The sequence below is a fragment of the Schistocerca americana genome, chromosome 2 (assembly GCF_021461395.2).
Source record: "Schistocerca americana isolate TAMUIC-IGC-003095 chromosome 2, iqSchAmer2.1, whole genome shotgun sequence".
Taxonomy (NCBI): Eukaryota; Metazoa; Arthropoda; class Insecta; order Orthoptera; family Acrididae; genus Schistocerca; species Schistocerca americana.
The window spans coordinates 802,113,240-802,135,473 of record NC_060120.1 but is presented as its reverse complement, the minus strand read 5'-3'; the positions used below and the strand labels follow the sequence as shown (position 1 = coordinate 802,135,473).

The 22,234-nt window shown below is 43.6% G+C and overlaps 1 protein-coding gene across 1 annotated transcript in view; it reads left to right on the top strand.

Annotated features, from left to right (window-relative positions):
* LOC124594448 (suppressor of lurcher protein 1-like) overlaps nucleotides 1–22,234 on the top strand; it is a 320,389-nt gene that overhangs the window by 114,843 nt on the left and 183,312 nt on the right. The window lies entirely within an intron of this gene.

The following is a 22,234-nucleotide window of genomic DNA, read 5'->3' as shown; positions in this document are numbered from 1 at the left end:
CACAGAAATTCCAAACTGCATCAGGATCCACTGCAAGTACTATGGCAGTTAGACGGGAGGTGAGGAAACTTGGTCGAGCGGCTGCTCAAAAGCCACACATCACGCGGGTAACTGCCAAACTATGCCTCACTTGGTGTAAGAAGCGTAAACATAGGAAGATTTAACAGTGGAGAAACGTTGTGTGGAGTGACGAATCAAGGTACACAATGTGGCGATCCGATGGCAGTGGGTGTGTAGGGCGAATGCTTGGTGAACGTCACTTACCAGAGTGTATAGTGCCAACAGCAAAATTCGGAGGTGAATGTGTTATGGTGTGGTGTGGTCGTGTTTTTCATGGAGAGGGCTTGCAACGTGTGTTGTCTTGCGTGGCACTATCACAGCACACGCCTACATTGATGTTTTAAGCAACTTCTTGCTTCCCGCTGTTGAAGAGCAATTCGGGGATGACGATTGCATCTTTAAACACGATAGAGCACCTGTCCATAATGCACGGCCTGTGGCGGAGTGGTTACACGACAATAACATCACTGTAATGGACTGGCCTGCACCGAATCCTGACCTCAGTCCTATAGAACACCTCAGAGATGTTTTGGAACGCCGACTTCGTGCCAGGCCTCACCGACCGTCATTGACACCTCTCCTCAGTGCAGCACTCCGTGAACAATGGACTGCAGCTCCCCAGGAAACCTTCCAGCACCTGATTGATCGTATGCCTGCGTGAGTGGAAGTTGTCATGAAGGCTAAGGGTGGGCCAAAACCATACTGAACTCCAGCATTTCCGATGGAGAGCGCGACGAACTTGTAAATTATTGTCAGCCAGGTGTCCGGATACTTTTGATCACATAGTGTACGTCTGTAGCTCCGTTGGATGAAGTTCATGAGAAGTCTTCTAAGAAACCCTGTGCCACATCCCAAAGTCTTCCCGTATATTTTGTAACAAACGCTAGAAGCTAAATATCTGCCATTGTTCTTCTTGTTGGATAATGTGTGCTAATCAGAAAAGATAAACACGCTTTATTCTTGTTGCATTAGTTCGGGAACAAATTTTATAATGGTAAAACCTTCTAACGCTTTTGCCGCGTCAGATTCCTCTTCAAATTTCACTGGGATCGTCCTCAGGAGTCCACTGCCCTGGTTGGCTGAACAGTGTCGATAGATGAAATTCCTCGGCTTCACTGGGTGTTTATCCAGTGGAATGTTGGAGTCACCAAACCCTAGGGCTTTGCCTCCAGACATCAGTGTGATACTGAGTTGATTGTGTTTGTTATTTTTATTATGTCTTCTTACGTATGAGCGTCTGCACGTTACTTTGCTTCTGTGCAGTTAGCGTCTGCATGGAAGATCTGGCATCTTCGTTCGGGAAGTGCTGTGCATTTTATAATCAGCACCCGGATTACTTCATTCTCTGACAGCCTCGTTTTCGTCTAAATTCTGAGAGAGGTCTGTTAATGACATCTGCTGAAGGTGAGGCAGGGGAGGGACCGGCGACCTAGGTGAGATATCTCGGCGGGAGTCTCGTCCAAGTTCGTGAGATAGCCTCGAGACAAAGGTCTGCGATCGTTCCAGTTTCTTGATGTGAATATCTGTGGCTTTACGACAGACGAGTGGCACATCTGCGGATTATCGCCTCTCTGACCCGCGCTTGTGGCGCCGTCGCGAGTCGTAAAGGAGAGGAGCGCGGAGGCAGAGTGGAGTCGAGTGGGGCAGGTCGGTGGGGAGAAGACAGTGACGCCCGCAGTACGTCACCATTGCTGGTGCGTTTCTTAGTGAGGGAATGGCACTTGTTTGGTTTCGATGATAAGCCAGTGCTTACCGGTTTGATAGCTTCATCTGCGTGATGAGATGTCTTAAAACTGTCGACCGAGAAGGAGGATATTGAAGATTACCGGAGTAATACGATGTCATACTTACGGCCAGCTTAGATTTGACTTGGCACGTTAAATTGTACGTTCCTGTCTCCATTATTTCAGCTATGTTCAAATACGTCTTGGGTTTTGGTGGGTTGAGTTATTTGAAATGGGAGAGGTAATTCCCTCTATGAAAATTACCTCCGATGGTCACTGAGATATCAAGGTACTGACAATATAAGTCTGCGAAATTATTCAGTAATACCTAGTACTGTTCTTATCTCGCCGTAGTGTTTCTGAATTTTTGCACCATAGGTCACATCTTGTTGGTCTGATACAGCATATGGGTTAAATTGTGGGAAAATTTTTGAGTGTTAGAAACATTGTATTACTTTGCGGACGTACAGACACAAACACTGATTAATTATGTTTGATAAAGTTTCCACTGGTTAAATTTAGACTAATTTAACTGAGAGGTTACTATTGGCACCCCATGGGTTTAATTTAAATCTATGTATGGGCTTATGTAAGGATATTGATATAATATTGTGTGTTTAACTGATAGTGGAGGCAGTCATGTGATTATCTGATGAGAGACTGAGGGAGCTTGGTTAAGGCTGTCATTGTAGTTGTTTTCTGACTCGGTAGGTTGTACTTGTGGTAGCTAGCATATGTAATCATCTTGCTCTCCAAGAAATCAAGTTTTTTTCAGATTACCTAAAGAAATTTCTGATGTATTAGATATTTGGATGAACATTGGAGGTCCAGTAAATGTCGGCGTTTGTAATGATCCGATTTAAATTGCCAGCAGCTGATGAGTGACGGCTGTTAGCAATAGCGAGCCCGTAGCGGACTGGGGCAGCTTCTGTATTGACCGAGGGTCGGTTAGAGGAAATTCATGTTTTGTTAAGCCTCATAATTTTATAGTTTTCTTTAAGCCACAGTCACTACACTTTATTTTAGCCTAAGTCTTCGATATATCCATGATTCCAAGGTATGTCAATAGTGTCTTAAATTTTAATTGCTTAATACATTACTGAATGCTGGCCCAGATTCTACTACCCTCATTGTGTTTGCTTAAATGATTAAGATTAACAGAGTTTGTCTTACCAGAGTGTCTCAGGAGTCTATAAAATTTGGAAGGAATTATTTTAGTTTAAATGTATGATTCTTGTTAATTCTTTCAATTTCGTTTTCATCATCTGTCCGCTTAGACGTAATAATTCACGTGCTTGGCCCAAAGCATTTAGAAGAGTACAGTTAATGTTTACTTTTATTAACTGAAAGTGATAGTCTGCCTTTTGACACCCAGTCCTAGCTCCACCTACTACTTGGCACAAAAGGGAAACATATCCCAAAAGCGGAAAACTTGTATAGATCATATCCAAGTTGTGGAGGCAGCGTGGAGTCAGGATTGATAACCAGATAAATGGTACGTAGTCTCTCACTGCTTTCCCTATCATGTCTTTAATACACTGAAGAGTCAAGACATGATGACCACTGCCCACCGCGCGACTGTACGCTCCTGGTGGCGCTGAGGGCATGTGACGCGGTAAGAGAAGAACGTGAATGGAACAGAGACGATCTGGGAATCATTCTAGCGCAGATAAGTGGCGCAAATGCGGAAATCCGCCGATTTAAGCGATTTCGAAATCAGACTGTTATGGTCCAGTGCTTGGGAGCGAGCATCTCAGAAACTGCGACGCTGGTCGGCTGTTCGCGAGCTATTGTCGTGAGCATCTATGGAAAGTGGTTGAAGGAAACACGAGTAGGTGACACAAAGTACTTGTCGAATCCGCCGCAAGAAGAAACACTGATCAATTGCGTTCCAGAGGTGGAAAAAATACGCTTTTAAATAGGTGTTCGTAATGTTTTGGCTCATCTGCATACGTTGACTTCAAGTCGGAAGTCGATCCGAGATATCCTACCATACCTAGTTGATCCACGGCCTGTTACTGATGTTGACCTATAGCTTCTCGAGACCGGTGGGTTTCTTATTCTTGTGGAAATGATGGCATTGCTTTTTTCAGCATTAAACTGGAGCTTCCATTTCGTTAACCAATCTGACAGATCGTTAAGGGCAGGCTGGATAAGGCCCTGTGAGATACGGACGTTCTTGCTTCTGGTGTAGACCAGTGTCGTCAGCATACAGGGCAAGGTGGGTACGGCCGATCGATGATACATCAGCTGCGTGTATTGTGTAAAGAACTGTTCCGTTTTCTGTGGTACTCAAGCCAGTAAGCGCCTTCAGTGGCCCCTCTCGGTCCTCACTTCGAGAGTTTCGCCTTTCAGATAAGTTTCAAGTAGCAGCACATTTAACACGTATTACTTGTTCCAGTATTTTAAACAGAAGCCCATTATACCATATGGTACAGAAGGCCTTGGAAACGTCCAAGAATACCGTCCGAGGCATTCGCAGAGTTCCAAGCCGTCCATCCTCAATTTGCGACGTCGTGCAGCCGCATCAAAAACCAGAGGTGCGTCTGGAAACCGATGTTCAGTCTCTCTGCGTCGTAGTACAAAGATTCTGGAGAGGGCAGGTAAGACCTGATGGGCCTGTATTGTTTGATAGACGATGACCTTAACCTTCCGTACGTACCTCCATTATGTCAGCATGCTTCAGAATAGTGGGGATATGATTACGGATGTCGATAGTTAAGGTGGTTTTTTCTGTTTCTGACGGATTCTGATTCAGCAGAAAGTTGGTCTTCTTTAGAAGACACTGGGGTTAGGAAGGCACCTACGTCTCTGGGGGCGTCGAATTCTCTTTAGACCATCAGGATGCCTACGAAAGCGACTGAATCTCAAATTACGGGGGAAGGTATCAGAAGCGCACCCACCTGTTCATTAGGTTTGCATCTCACCTATTGTCCGACCTGCAGTGGTGGAACAGTTTCCGATGAAATATTAGCTTGTGGCCTGCCAGGCGGTATTGTCGTCTAACGTCAGCGAGGAGACTATTCTGGACTGTTCGTCGTTCTCGTGTACATCAATTTTGCCGTTGATTTCCTTCTATAAGCGAAACACATTAGTTTTGGGGACTTCAGTACGATGCTATCCCAGATAGACGATGTTCTTTTGAATGATGCTGTCCAGGACATGCTTCGTTGCGTTATGTACAGGGCGGAGTACGGAAGACGCAGCTGCCGTCGTAGCGTTGATGACGGTGTCCGTGAGACAACAAACAGCAAGGTCGACGTCTGCTTGAGCTGCTGAGGCACCGTTCAGTGTCACGCTGCCTTCATCAAGATAGGCATTGCACTTGAGTCCTGTGTGGCCTAGTGCCGTTCCGGTCGCTTGATGCGACGCAGTAGACGAGCAGACAATCTGCCGTGAGAGCAGCCCCTACTGTTAAAATGGGATCCTCTTCATAATCACAATGTCAACGACGTCAGACTGGCTTATGGTAGGGTAGATGGTAGTGTCAAACGACCCTGGGGTGACAACATTTGCTCGATCAGCACAACTTTGGAGGTGTCAACTACTGTTGTTCTGCAGTCGCGAATTCCAGGCACTAAAGGCCACAGCGATAAACTTTGCTTCGGAGCAAAACCAGTCTCAAAAATGTTCAAATGTGTGTGAAATCTTACGGGACTTAACTGCTAAGGTCATCAGTCCCTAAGCTTACGCACTACTTAACCTAAATTATCCTAAGGTCAAACACACACACACCCATTCCCGAGGGAGGACTCGAACCTCCGCCAGCATCAGCCGCACAGTCCATGATTGCAGCGCCTTAGGCCGCTCGGCTAATCCCGCGCGGCCAAACCAGTCTCGATGTCGGACTACAGGCGGTTGGTGCCTTGCGATGTAGCATCGTTTTGACTACGACTCAGTTGGCCTTAATTATGGCCAACACCGCATTGTGAGCAACACGTCAATGGACACGTTTTCCAGGTGGATAACTGTACCGTACCCTCGGTTTGTCAGCACCTGAAGTTAGGGCCGTTGAAGTTCACTCCAGGTTTGAGATGCATCTTTTAAACTAAGGACGTGGTCATGAAGTGCTAGAATTCGCCTTCTTGTACGCGGATGCCATTACATTTCCGTCCACACGTAGGTGACGTGGTCGGACAGCCATGTTAATTGGCAGGCTTTTCCTGGGATGTATGGCTCTGAGCACTATGGCTCTGAGCACTATGGGACTTAACTGCTGTGGTCATCAGTCCCCTAGAACTTAGAACTACTTAAACCTAACTAACCTAAGGACACCACACACATCCATGCCCGAGGCAGGATTCGAACCTGCGACCGTAGCAGTCGCGCGGTTCCGGACTGAGCGCCTAGAACCGCTAGACCACCGCGGCCGGCCTCCTGGGATGTAGCCTGGTTGCCTATCTTCACTGCAGTTATGTCAGAGATCCGTGCGTTTACTGCGTTGGTTGTAATGTAGTGTGCTGAGCTGACCGCTGGCGTTCTCCTAGGTATCTGCGTTGGCTGGGCAGCTGTCGTGGCTGATGTAGTGGGAGACTGTGTAGGAAATTCCGTGTTGAAGAGCGGCTGTTTCCAGTTACTGAGTGCTGTGTCATCCCATTGGATACTGCATTAGCAGAGAAGACGCTGTGCAATAGGTAACTCCCAAACTGCGACGGGCTGTTGCCGTCTTCTCAGATTTGCGATTGCCCTTTTAAAGGCGCAGTATCTCCTATAAATAGTATCTGTTGTTAACCATACTTCGTACAGGTGACATGTGTCCGTCCTCTCTTTAGGGCATACCCAGGTGTCATTTCCTTCAGTGCGCTTCGCACATCTAACGGACTCTAGGCAGTGGTTTTCCACGTTATTGAATCCCTTAAATCTCTAGCATCGTGGAGGGTCTCGTTTGCTGTAACGTTCTCAGTGGCAACTCTGCGGTTGACGACATGTCTGGTCTAGCAGATCTTGCAATTATGGATGTCGTCAGTGAGAAGAATTCACTTGAGTCGTCCACAAGTGTGTATCTTCGATTATATTACACGCTCCAGTCTTTAAACCATACCATTCTGATTCGAGGAACTCTGTCAGGTAATGGTGATCACTTTGAGAAGTTTATTTGGTATCATGTTGTACGAATAATAATGGTATTTCATGTTGCCGACTATCTGTCTTTTACGAAAGTGTTAATTGCCGACTCTGTGCAGAAGATTTTCAGCATATCCCATAACGCTATCGTGATAGTGAATAGTGAAGTAACAGCGTCTTTCACAGAGAGCTGGAGCTCCATATAGTATCCAAAGTATTTGACGTCAACTGAAGGTGGCTGTTGATGCTGAGATCGTGAGGTCGCTCCGGTATAGTGGATCTCGATACATTGTTTCCTTCTGCGTTTGTGTTCGGGCCATCGGGCCACCGGCGGTACAGGCTCCTTTAACTGACCAGCTTTCGCAATTTACCCACGTGCAGGCTAACGAAAACCATCATATTCTCTGGTTATGATTTTACCACCAGGAACAATTGTTTGAGCAACGATGGTTTTAGTGGTCCAATTTTTTTTTTTTTTTTTTTTTTTTTTTTTTTTTTTTTTTTTTTTTTTTTTTTTTTTTTTTTTTTTTGCTCACCGGTCTACTGACTGGTTTGATGCGGCCCGCCATAAATTCCTTTCCTGTGCTAACCTCTTCATCTCAGAGTAGCACTTGCAACCTACGTCCTCAATTATTTGCTTGACGTATTCCAATCTCTGTCATCCTCTACAGTTTTTGCCCTCTACAGCTCCCTCCAGTACCATGGAGTCATTCCCTCATGTCTTAGCAGATGTCCTATCGTCCTGTCCCTTCTCCTTATCAGTGTTTTCCACATATTCCTTTCCTCTCCGATTCTGCATGGAACCTCCTCATTCCTTACATTATCAGTCCACCTAATTTTCAACATTCGTCTATAGCACCACATCTCAAATGCTTCGATTCTCTTCTGTTCCGGTTTTCCCTCAGTCCATGCTGTACTCCAGACGTACATCCTCAGAAATTTCTTCCTCAAATTAAGGCCGGTATTTGATATTAGTAGACTTCTCTTGGCCAGAAATGCCTTTTTCGCCATAGCGAGTCTGGTTTTGATGTCCTCCTTGCTCCGTCCGTCATGGGTTATTTTACTGCCTAGGTAGCAGAATTCCTTAACTTCATTGACTTCGGGACCATGAATCCTGATATGTTTCTCGCTGTTCTCATTTCTACTACTTCTCATTACCTTCATCTTTCTCCGATTTACTCTCAAACCATACTGTGTACTCATTAGGCTGTTAATTCCGTTCAGCAGATCATTTAATTCTTCCTCACTTTCACTCAGGATAGCAATGTCATCAGCGCATCGTATCATTGATATCCTTTCACCTTCTATTTTAGTTCCACTCCTGAACCTTTCTTTTATTTCCATCATTGCTTCCTCGATGTACAGATTGAAGAGTACGGGCGAAAGGCTACAGCCTTGTCTTACACCATTCTTAATACGAGCAGCATTGGCGGCCGAAGACTTCCGGCATAAGAAGTCAGCCTCATTCTGCCAACGGCCTTGTCAAAGAGGGCGGAGGGGCGGATAGAGGTTCAGGGCACTCTCTTGTCCTAGGGGTGGGAAATTGCCCCTAAAGGCGGAAGAATCAGCAATGATTAACGACATGAGGATGCAGAAGGCAATGGAAACCACTGCATTAAAGACACGTAACGTGTATCCACAGGACATGTGGCCTGTAACTGAAGAAGTGTCATGATGATCTCTCCATTGGCAAAAGATTCCGGAATAGTCCTCCATTCGGATCTCCGGGAGCGGACTGCAAGGGGGAGGTTACCATGAGAAAAAGATTGAATAATTAACGAAAGGATAACGTTCTACGAGTCGGGGCGTGGAATGTCAGAAGCTTGAACGTGGTAGGGGAACTAGAAAATCTGAAAAGGGAAATGCAAAGGCTCAATCTAGATATAGTAGGGGTCAGTGAAGTGAAATGGAATGAAGACAAGGATTTCTGGCCAGATGAGTATCGGGTAATATCAACAGCAGCAGAAAATGGTATAACAGGTGTAGGATTCGTTATGAATAGGAAGGTAGGGCAGAGGGTGTGTTACTGTAAACAGTTCAGTGACCGGGTTGTACTAACCAAAATTGACAGCTGACCAACACGGACAACGATAGTTCAAATATACATGCCGACACAGTATGGTTTGAGAGTAAATCGGAGAAAGACGAAGGTAATGAGAAGTAGTAGAAATGAGAACAGCGAGAAACTTAACATCAGGATTAATGGTCACGAAGTCAATGAAGTTAAGGAATTCTGCTACCTAGGCAGTAAAATAACCAATGACGGACGGAGCAAGGAGGACATCAAAACCAGACTCGCTATGGAAAAAAAGGCATTTCTGGCCAAGAGGAGTCTACTAAGATCAAATACCGTCCTTAATTTGAGGAAGATATTTCTGAGGATGTACGTCTGGAGTACAGCATTGTATGGTAGTGAAACATGGACTGTGGGAAAACCGGAACAGAAGAGAATCGAAGAATTTGAAATGTGGTGCTATAGACGAATGTTGAAAATTAGGTGGACTGATAAGGTAAAGAATGAGGAGGTTCTATGCAGAATCGGAGAGGAAAGGAATATGTGGAAAACACTGATAAGGAGAAGGGACAGGATGATAGGACATCTGCTAAGACATGAGGGAATGACTTCCATTGTACGAGAGGGAGCTGTAGAGGGCAAAAACTGTAGAGGAAGACAGAGATTGGAATAAGTCAAGCAAATAATTGAGGACGTAGGTTGCAAGTGCTACTCTGAGATGAAGAGGTTAGCACAGGAAAGGAATTCGTGGCGGGCGCATCAAACCAGTCAGTAGACTGATGACCAAAAGAAAAAGAAAACAAAAAAAATACGAGCACTTCGTTCTTGATCGTCCACTCTTATTATTTCCTCTTGGTTGTTGTACATATTGAATATGACCCGTCTCTCCATATAGCTTACCCCTACTTTTTTCAGGATCTCGAAGAGCTTGCACCATTTATATTGTCGAACGCTTTCTCCAGGTCGACAAATCCTTTAGCCTTGCTTCCATTATCAGCCGTAACGTCAAAATTGCCTCTCTCGTCCCTTAACTTTTCCTAAAGCCAAACTGATCGTCACCTAGCGCATTCTCAATTTTCTTTTCCATTCTTCTGTATATTATTCTTGTAAGCAGCTTCGATGCAAGTGCTGTTAAGCTGATTGTGCGATAATTCTCGCACTTGTCAGCACTTGCCTTCTTCGGAACTGTGTGGATGATGCTTTTCCGAAAGTCAGATGGCATATCGCCAGACTCATATATTCTACACACCAACGTGAATAGTCGTTTTGTTGCCAGTTCCCCGAATGATTTTAGAAATTCTGATATAATGTTATCTATCCCTTCTGCCTTATTTGACCGTAAGTCCTCCAAAGCTCTTTTAAATTCCGATTCTAATACTGGATCCCCTATCTCTTCTAAATCGACTCCTGTTTCTTCTTCTATCACATCAGACAGATCTTCACCCTCATAGAGGCTTTCAATGTATTCTTTCCACCTATCTGCTCTCTCCTCTGCATTTAACAGTGGAATTCCCGTTGCACTCTTAATGTTACCACCGTTGCTTTTTTTAATGTCACCCAAGGTTGTTTAGACTTTCCTGTATGCTGAGTCTGCCCTTCCGACAATCGTATGTTTTTCGATGTCTTCACATTTTTCCTGCAGCCATTTCGTCTTAGCTTCCCTGCACTTCTTATTTATTTCATTCCTCAGCGACTTGTATTTCTGTATTCCTGATTGTATGTACATGTTTATACTTCCTCCTTTCATCAATCAACTGAAGTGTTTCTTCTGTTACCCATGCTTTCTTTGCAGCTACCTTCTTTGTACCTATGTTTTCCTTCCCAACTTCTGTGATGGCCCTTTTTAGAGATGTCCATTCCTCTTCAACTGTACTGCCTACTGCGCTATTCCTTATTGCTGTATATATAGCGTTAGAGAACTTCAAACGTATCTCGTCATTCCTTAGTACTTCCGTATCCCACTTCTTTGCGTATTGATTCTTCCTAACTAATGTCTTGAACTTCAGCCTACTCTTCATCACTACTATATTGTGATCTGAGTCTATATCTGCTCCTGGGTACGCCTTACAATCCAGCATCTGATTTCGGAATCTCTGTCTGACCATGATGTAATCTAATTGAAATCTTCCCGTATCTCCCGGCCTTTTCCAAGTATACCTCCTCCTCTTGTGATTCTTGAACAGAGTATTCGCTATTACTAGCTGAAACTTGTTACAGAACTCAATTAGTCTTTCTCATCGTTCATTCCTTGTCCCAAGCCCTTATTCTCCTGTAACCTTCTCTTCTACTTCTTCCCCTACAACGGCATTCCAGTCGCCCATGACTATTTGATTTTCGTCCCCCTTTACATACTGCATTACCCTTTCAATATCCTCATACACTTTCTCTATCTGTTCATCTTCAGCTTGAGACGTCGGAATGTATACCTGAAATATCGTTGTCGGTGTTGGTCTGCTGTCGATTCTGATTAGAACAACCCGGTCACTGAACTGTTCACAGTAACACACCCTCTGCCCTACCTTCCTATTCATACCGAATACTACACCTGTTATACCATTTTATGCTGCTGTTGATATTACCCGATACTCATCTGACCAGAAATCCTTGTCTTCCTTCCACTTCACTTCACTGACCCCTACTATATCTAGATTGAGCCTTTGCATTTCCCTTTTCAGATTTTCTAGTTTCTCTACCACGTTCAAGCTTCTGACATTCCACGCCACGACTCGTAGAACGTTATCCTTTCGTAGATTATTCAGTCTTTTTCTCATGGTAACCTCCCCTTTGGCAGTCCCCTCTCGGAGATCCGAATGGGGGACTATTCCGGAATCTTTTGCCAATGGAGAGATCATCATGACACTTCTTCAGTTACAGGCCACATGTCCTGTGGATACACGTTACGTGTCTTTAATGCAGTGGTTTCCATTGCCTTCTGCATCCTCATGTCGTTGATCATTGCTGATTCTTCCGCCTTTAGGGGCAATTTCCCACCCCTAGGACAAGAGAGTGCTCTGAACCTCTATCCGCCCCTCCGCCCTCTTTGACAAGGCCGTTGGCAGAATCAGGCTGACTTCTTATGCTGGAAGTCCTCGGCCGCCAATGCTGATTATTTATCAAAATTTAGGCGCTAGCGGGGATCGAACCAGGGACCGAAGACGTTTTTGATTATGAATCAAAGACGCTACCCCTAGACAACGATGTCCCAATAGTGGTGCCATTATTTGAACTTGAGTCTTCCCCACTGCGCTTCAGACTAGTAGCGTCAGGATTAATGTTGATGCCAGCACATGGTGTTGAGGTGCAGGCTCTGTTCACAGTATCAAGAAGTAGCACTAGCCTTCTTTCATCTTTAGTGGTGGTTTCATTGTCGTATACTGGGTTCGTTGCATGACCATGTTAAAGTATAGAATGAAATTTTCACTCTGCAGTGAAGTTTGGTAAGTAGGAGACAAGGTACGGGCGGAAGTAGAGCTGTGAGGACGGGTCGTCAGTCGTGCTTGGATAGCTCAGTCGGTATCTCAGTTGCCAGCGAAAGATTAAGATCGTGAGTTCGAATCTCGGTCCCGTACACAGCTTTAACCTAGCGAGAAGTTTCATTTTGAAATTTGTTGACAAGTACCGGTCATCGTATGTGGAGTGTCGAGCGATCCGCTATCTCAGCAGTCCACGTCGCACAACGGTTGACCGTCTCCGACGCGGTCGAGACAGCTGCTTCGACTGCACTCGCTCCAACGTATATTCACCTCGTCATAATTGACTCCAATCGATGTCGAAAGATCGTGTCGTGTTCGCTTTTTCCTGCGCTTTTTCAGGGAAGTGGAATTTCGGCTCAAAACTTTTTCAGGATGCTATCGGTGGACCTTCTTTGTTGGGTAAGTAGCTGAAGGCATGGGCCGGCCGCTGTGAACGAGCGGTTCTAAGCGCTTCAGTCCGGAACCGCGCTGCTGCTACGGTCGCAGATTCGAATTCTGCCTCGGGCATGGATGTGTGTGATGTCCTTAGGTTGGTTAGGTTTAAGTAGTTCTAAGTCTAGGGGACTGATGACCTCAGATGTTAAGTCCCATAGCGCTTAGAGCCATTTGAAGACATGGGAAATACAAAATTGTATTGTAATAGGTTGGTTCCTGGTAACTAAAATCCTATCACAACATTATTGCACTTTGCGTACTGCAACTGTTGTCAGAAACACGCAGTAACATTACAGTAAATAGGTACAGTGGCGGCCAAGCAAAACGCATTGCACTGTGAATGATTTAAAGACAGTTGTTCGTATACTGTCGGTGGGTCAGCGTGTCTCCGTGAAATATCACGATAGAAACTCCGTATAAGACAACCGAAGAGATAGAATGTTACTTATAATCCGTCTTGTTTGCAAAAATGTTTATTCACAGGACCGGTTACGGTTCTTCTAGAACCATCTTCAGATCTGAAATGACAATGATACTAATTTACTATTTCATAAATGCAAACCTTTTTCATCCTATCCGATCAATATGAAATGTACCTGAACATACTTGCAATTTCGGTTACAGGAGTAATCCGTCCACACACAGCAACCTTCACATGCTGCGTCCCATTGAATTGGTTGGCAGAATGCACTCCATATATATTAAATATAAAACTCTTACCGATAGGTGGCATCTGGTACATTTTTTACATTACGTATGTACATACTGTATTAAGTAAATTTTTCTAATTTGCTTTTATCTCTAAAAATATTTAGTTAATATCTGTAATTGTCAAGGTTAAAATCTGTAGTTGCCAAAATTAAAACACACAATAAAATTATCATTTTTGTGCGATTTCTATATCCATGGCGCTCGTGTAGACTTGTTTTCCTCCATAGTCTACTTCCGTGGTTCCTTGTATAAATATAACTTTCTCTGGCTAGCGGATGTTCCTAATACATAACTTCGTCGTTCTTCTTGGTGCTCCGCTACCACTAATTTTATACGTTGTCTGAAATGTGTTTGGCATTCGTGGTCTTTGACACGTTGTGCTCTATTTCTGCAATAACCTTTTATATAATCTGACGAAGGTGTTACATGACTGTATGTAATTGAAAATGGAACTTTGAAAATTCTGTAACTTCTACGAAATAAAGTTTTCAAGTGATATTTCCTTTTCTCACTAATACCTGAACCATTTTGGTTACGGCGTTCAATAATTGGTTTTAAATATCAATTCAAATATTCTTTAATTGACTAGGTACATCAGAATTTCTACTTTCTGGGAATAGCAGAGCAAAAATAATTCACTTCAGTAAAATAAATTACCAGTGGAACCTTGTTCTGTCCATTAAAATTCAATCTGAATATCGTTATTCTCACGCGAACATTCAGCGAAACTGTGCTGCAAGAGAGCCGAAATGCGCTAATGATAGTACATTATCAAAAGCGTTCACTTTAAATTCAGAGCTCCGCGTTGTGATTGTAACTAGCAGCGAGTCCACACCTGTGTCACTGGATCCTCTGAGACGAGTAAATTAGTTGTACGTATGAAACGCAATTAGGTAACTGAACGATTTGCTCAAAAAGTGAAGACCGCGGTGTAGACTATTTAACCTGTCATCCTTGACACATCCCCACAATTTATCCAGACACAGATCTTTAAACTCGAACACTGTAGTTCGGGAAAGTTTAAGAACCCTGGACAGACACCTGAAACTTAATTTCGTATATCCTGAGAACCGGTCGTTAACCATCCGTAACTGGCTGCGTGGTTAGAGGCGCGTTGTCACCGATTGCGAAGCCCCTCCCGCCGAAGGCTAGAGGTGTCCCTCGGGCATGTGTGTGTGTGTGTGTGTGTGTGTGTGTGTGTGTGTGTTGTTCTTAGCTTAAGTTAAACTAACTCAAGCTAAGAACAACACAGTAGTGTGTAAGTCTAGTGACCGATGACCTCAGCAGTTTGTCAGCAGTTTGGTCTCTTAGGAATTCATTCACATTTCAACATTTTGAACGATCACTAACATGTTAAGTCACAATAATTCTTCCAAACTCTTCCCCAATCGGATGTAAGTCTCTTAATCACGAAACTGTTAAGATGGCTGGCAACAACGGTGTAGCATGGTGATTGCGTTCAGTATGTCTACAATCCAAAACGCTTCGACCGTAGTAATTTTGTTTCGTTACAGTTCCTTTCTTTTTTTTTAACTTAGTGGCTTTCATATCGTACTACAGTCATCTCAATACTGTGATGTCAACTATAAGAATGTGAACGTACGGACGACACCCAGTTCCCGAGTGTGGAAAATCTTCGACCTGGTCGGAAATCGATCGCGGCCCTCTTCGGATAGTAGTCCCCGTGCAGTTACCAGGCGGATTTCTTTTCACCTTATTATTAAAGTTACAAGGAATAACTTCTTAGTTTCCAGAGTGTGTCGCTCTATTGCAATAGTCTGTGGTATGTCATCGCTAGTTGCACTGCCGCGTATCGGATCATTAAGTCAAATTAAACATTTTCACATTTTCAACAAAATTTATAGTTTCTTTACTCACAGAAAAAAATATTGAAAACATAAGGCAAAGAGGATACAGAAAAGGGGATAGCATAGTACTTATTGCTTATGTTGTCCTTGCAGTTTTGTCGATATACACTTTGCCACAGTCGCACAGTGTGGAGGGAGAAATATTGTATTTCATATTGAACTTCGAAATATAGTCCTTCTCAGCCAATAAACCATTTAATAAATGAAAAATTATGAGTTGACTTAGATGTCTTGTATTGTTAGTCAGTACTAACACTTTTATATATAAAAAACTCCTTTTCCAATATATTTGTAATTGTGTTATAGGTCACTTTAAACATTTAAATTCTGATGAAGGCACTCTTAGAAGTGTTGAAACCTGGTTAATAAGACTAAAAATTTTGACCGAAGGATCTGTTGTTTCAACTTTTCTTTATGTATGCTCGAGGAACGTCACCGTTACAGTCATATTCTTTTATGACCGCACAAAGCAACTTCTGCTTTCAACTGTACAAATTAGAATTAAATAGGTTCCGTAATACCATGAGACTGAGACTTCTTTAACTTCATATCAAGTTTATGCAGTCAACCTGTAGTAATTTCCCGGGTCTGCAACATACACCTAAAATCACAAAACCTGGAAATAAAAGTTGCAGTTGCAGTAGCAATAGATGAGACTGACAATTTCTATAACACAGTTTGGTCATTAAGTTGCAATACTGCACGTGCCCTTCTGCCTCGTTGATTTTATTTCAGTCTGAAGACTGGTTTCTTGCATCTACAAACACCATACTGTTCTGTGAAAGACTCTCCATCTCTGCACAATTACTGCAAGGTAAATTTGACGCAGTTTGCTCTCACTTATCCGTTAAACCGTTTTCAGTTACAAAATAATGTTCGGCGCTCACTTTTGTGCTACGTAAATTGAAACGTATTCCATAAGTGTTTCTGTGCGGCGATAAATCTAACGGTGATACTGGAGGGCGCGGAAACGTCCTTAACAAGGGAAATGAGTTTCTTCAATGAGTGCAACAATCGCGGATTTATATAAACAGCGAGGCTTAAACAACCACCATCATCGTATTAACGGAACACAACAATGAGAGGTCAGTTACGCATTGCTAGGTGAGAAAAGATCAATATATAAAATTCATTTACCAAAAGTTAGAACTATATTATATAACATCATGTGAATGGGCAGGGTTGCACAATCATAAAACTAGTTTTTCCTATGGAATCTCAATGCAAAAGCTATTTTTCAGTAAGTCTCTGTGTATGCAAGATTATAAAATAAACTCAGTAAAACTTTAGTTCTAAATAGTTTTCATTTTGTCTTAGTATGCTTCTGTGAGTATCAGTATTAGGATATGCTTAAATGTTGTTCTTATATGGATTGAAGTCTCAATATATAATTACATCGGCCTTCAAATAGACTGAACTTGTCATTTTGAGGTAACTAAAACGAAATAAAAGGTACGACGCCAAGAAGATAACAGTTCAATAAGCATTCCAAGACCACGGTTCAATTAAATTTACCAAGCCCACGATATTAATAGCATACAGTCTTATAAGTTTACAACCCTCTTAACTAATGAATAACACCATGTTACGTACTTCACAGCCAGAGAAACAGCGGAAAGGTTTTTAAAAGTGAGTACTATACCCGGAAGGGGGAATCTCATTACTTATTACTTACCAGCTGAGCATTTACGGCCTGTGATCAGAGTGCTTTCCTGTGTAGGGACGGGTTTGTCTGCCCGCCCACGCACAGCAGGCTGCTCTGTTAACCGAGAGAGCATTACGGTCACAGGTCAGACCGCACACTCCGATGCTGTGATAATTATAGCATCAGCCGTTACCGTTGCCGCCCGCTATACGCAAGTCAACAGGAGATGCAACCGCACGTGAACAAGCGACATTTATATTATACTGTCTTCTGGTGTTATATTCAATGTGGCGACTGGTTTGATGCCACTCTTCTCGCTAGTACATCCTAAGTAAACCTCTTAATCTCTCCGTATCTATTGCACCCTACATCCATCAGATCCCCCAAGATTTTACCTGGCAATTTCCCAAACTGATGATTACTTGATGCCTAGGGATGTGTCCTATCAAGCAATCCCTTCCTTAGCGAAGTTATTCAATTTATTTTTCCTGATCGATTCTGTACCTTTCGATTAGTTACCAGACATACCCATTAAATCTTCAGCATTCTTTTGTAGAACCACATATAACAAGTCTGTATTATCATTTTGTCTGAACTGTCCACGTTTCATTTTGATGCACGGCTACACTCAATACCATACAGGTTTTCCTTCAGAAAAGACTTCTTAAAACGTAAGTTTGTATTATAAGTCAACAATTTTCCCTGATTAAGAATGCTTTTCTTATTATTCCAAGTACGTTCTTACTTTGTTCACCAAATAGTTAAACTCATCCAGTACTTTCAGTATTCAATATGCTATTCTGATAGCGACTGTAAGTTTTCCCGGAGGAGAGGGGGAGGATGAGGGAAGAGACTGCTTAATGTACAGATTCTCAACAATTGTTTCTGTTTCCTTTTAGTAGATACTGGTAACTGAACTTCAGATAACTTGTCACTCCATGTATTTTATTCTTGTTGCCACCGGAATTCAAAGTGTGTATTCCAGTTACCTTTTCTGTGACAGTCTACAGAACTTCATAAACATCATTATTAAGCAGTTTCGGCTACTGCCACCATCCGATATCCAAACACGCCAGTACACGTAGCAGAACAAACTTCCGTGTTACTGTTACAAGTTTGTCTAATTGTGCTATTTTGTGTGTGTGTGTGTGTGTGTGTGTGTGAGTGTGTGTGTGTGTGTTTTGCCGGCCGCGGTGGTCTAGCGGTTCTAGGCGCTCAGTCCGGAACCGCGCGACTGCTACGGTCGCAGGTTCGAATCCTGCCTCGGGAATGGATGTGTGTGATGTCCTTAGGTTAGTTAGGTTTAAGTAGTTTTAAGTTCTAGGGGACTGATGACCACAGATGTTTAGTCTCATAGTGCTCAGAGCCATTTGAACCATTTTGTGTGTGTTTTGTTGATTTTCTAATTTCCGTGTGCAGAATTGCTTTGTTCAAGCTACCTTTAATTTCTACTACGGCTACCTTGAGTGGGTATGTGGGATAGTTGATGCGCTTCCGTTTTGTAGTCCCTGGAAGGACTGTTACTTATCTACTGTATGTTCTCTTATGTACTATTAGTTAAAATAAGATTTGGTTTCCGCCATTTTGTTATTAATGTAATTTTTTGTCGTTGTCTTTTAAATTTGGAAACACTCTTGTTACTGAACATGCTAACTTTTATTGTTGAACGGTGGTTATGTTCTCCAAATGTTGAATGGCTGTTGGCTTATTTTCTCCTGGTCGGTTACACTGAATTTTATATATATATATATATATATATATATATATATATATATATATATATATATAGTTTCCAGCTTAATCCTTCTGTACTGAGTTATTACGTTGGTTGTAGATTATTATTCTTTGTTTCTTAAAGATTCTGTATTTCAGTTTGCTTCTGCATTTGTGTGTGTACTTGGGACAGACCAGATGAAGAACTGAGATGAGAGATGTTTAATGATCAGATTCGGTAGCAAGGAACATTAACACTACAAGAAACTCCTAAAATTAAAAGGCAATCACAGAGAAACATTTAATGAATAACAAACATCAGCATCTAGATATTATTTAAAAATACACAGTAGATAAATAACAAACCCATAGCTATCTCAAAACAGAATGATATAAACCAAACAACACTGATAATCACCACCATAGTATCACAGTGAAAAAGTTTTAACGAAGTACTGAATTCTACACACACACATACACACACACACACACACACACACACACACACACACACACACACCCTAGTCCAAAAATACACACACTAAGAAATAGCAAACGCTCCTACAGTCACATAAATAAAACAAAAGACAATCGCATACCGCAACTTCGAAACAAAGTACAGGAGGTGTAAGGGGAGCTACACAACATGGAAACGAAAAAGTATTCAGTGTCAGTAAAGTGCAGTTTACTAAAAATCGAAACCTATGCCTGGAACAACTATAAGATTGGTTGGTTGGTTGGTTTGGGGTATAAAGGGATCAAATTACAGGGTCATCAGTCCCCTTTTCCTGACGCGAGCAAGGCTCAAGGTAAAAAAGCACCCGAAGTACGTTTGAGAAAGTAAAAGGGCAAAAGGAATGGGGAACCACACCGAGAAAGAAAACGAACGGAACGAACAAAAAACAGGGAAACCATACACCACATGAAAAAGTAGAAGGTATTAAAGCCATAGAGCAGATGATCTGGACTTGCTGAGCTTACTAACAAAAGAGGATGAGCCATCCACTCTGCAACACACTAAAATGTCCACCCCAAAAAGACATGGTGAGATGTATCCATGTAGGGTAAAGACAAACAAATGCAAAGAAAGTGCAAAGGAGTTAAAATGGAGGGAAGGTGCCCACCCTTATATGGTACGATGAAAAAAACCTCACGAGTAAAGCGTAATACTAAATCCGCTGTTAGGCATCGTCGCCTAACACTGAAGGTAGAGTGCTGGGAAGGTTAAAAGTCCGCCGCAGAGGGGCTAAAAGTGGGCAGTCCAGCAAAATGTGGATGCCAGTCATATGTGACACCGAGGAGGGTCCTCGCGACGGAGGAGGTAGCTATGTGTAGCTGGCAGAGTACCACAGAGTCACTGCAAGAGGCCCGCATGGAGAACTTCCACACATTCGTAGTCTCCTTAATAGTATGAAATTTGTTGTGCGTGCTGAGATTATGCCATTCCGTCCCCAAAGGCAAAAAACCTTGCGGCGTAATAATGATAGCAGGTCATTAACGAGGATGCCGATCTCAAGAACTGGTTTCCGTGTAACCTGTTTGTCTAGCCAGTCAGCAAATTCACTTCCTGGGATTCCGACGTGGCCTGGGTCCCACACAAACACCACAGAACCAGTGGACCGTTCCAGGGCTTAGATGGACACCTGGATGGTCGCTACCAAAGGATAGCGGGGGTAGCAGTTGTCGATAGCTTGTAGACGGCTCAAGGAATCAGTACAGAGAAGAAACGACTCCCCAGGGCATGAGCAGATGCGCTCAAGAGCACGAGAAATGGCCGCGAGCTCTGAAGCGAAAACAGTGCAGCCATCTGGTAAGGAGTGCTCCATGAACATATGCAAAGCCAACGTGACCATCAGCCACCGAGGCGTCGGTGTAAACTACTTCATGGTCCCAGTACATGTCAAGAATCGAGAGGAAGTAACAGCAGAGAGCTGCGGGGTTAACTGTGTCCTTTGGACCATGTGAAAAGTCCAGGCGAAGCTTCGGCCTAGATGCACACCATGGAGGTGGACGTGAATGGACACGAACCGCAATCTTATGGCCTGACCTGAGCGTCTGATGCGGGAGATGAACCACCGTGGATGGGAAAAGGAGACGGTAATTCGGATGCTCAGGAGAACTATGAATGTGTGCCACATATAAGGCGAGCAGTTGTGCACACCTAACCTTCAGCAGAGGGACTTCAGCCTCCACCAGGACGCTGGTCACTGGACTCGCCCTAAAAGCTCCTTTTGCCAGTTCTAACGCCACAGCGGTGCTCTGGATCGATTAACCGCAACGCTGAGAACTTTGACGAACCATAAACCAGATTCCCATAGGCAAGGCGGGATTGAACAAGGGCCCTGTATAGCTGCAGCAGCTTAGAGATAATCTGCACCCCAGTTGTTGTTGCACAGGCAGCGGAGGGCATTGAAGTACTGCCAGCACATCCGCTTCAGCTGACGAAGATGGGGAACCCACGTCAATCGGGTGTCGAAAACTAGCCCTAAGAATCGATATGTTTCCACTACAATGAACGGATCGACAATAAGATAGTTCTGGTTCCGGATGAACAGTACGACGCATACAGAAGTGCATGATACTCGACTTTATCGCTGAAAATTGAAGCCGTGGGCTAGGGCCAATGACTGCACCCTGTGGATGGCTCCCTGTAGGCGCCGCTCTGCAACACAAGTACTGGAGGAGCAGTACAAAATGTAGAAGTCGTCTGCATACAGATAAGGTGAGATGGATGGCCCAACAGCTCCTGCTAGACTGTTAATGGCCACTAAAAGTAGAGATACACTCAATACAGAGCCCTTTGGGAAGCCATTCTCCTAGATGTGGAGGGAGCTATTAAAGGCACCAGCTTGAAAATGGAAAGTACGGAGCGATAGGAAATTTTGGATAAAAATCGGGAGCGGACCCGGATACCCCACTCATGTAATGTGGCAATGATATGAAGTCGCCAGGTCGTGTCATAAGCTTTTCGTAAATAAAAACAACACGGCAATCAGGTGTTGGCGCCTGGAAAAGGCTGTTCAGATGTCAGACTCAAGGGACACAAGATTATCAGTGGTAGAGCGACCCTGGTGGAAACCGCCCTGGCATGGAGCCAGTAGGCCCCTTGACTCCACGACCCAGCACAGCCACAGACTTACCATACGTTCTAACAGCTTACAAAGAACGTTGATGAGGCTGACAGGCCGAAAGCTATCCGCATCAACCGGGTATCTGCCGAGTTTGAGCACTTGAATGATGGTTCTCTCTCGCCCTTGTGATGGAAAGACGGCATCGCACCAGATCCGGTTGAAGATGACGAGGAGTTGTCGCTTGTAGTCGGACGAGAGACGTTCGATCATCTGACTGTTGATCCGATCTGGCCCAGGAGCTTTGTTGGGGCTGTGTGCAAGGAAGCTGAGGAGCTCCCACTCTGTAAATGGAGCACTATAGAGTTCTCTGTGACGTTCAGTAAACGGTAGGTCTTTCCTTTCCATCCGCCGTTTGAGGGTGCGGAATGCCGGGGGATAATTCTCTAATGTGGAGAT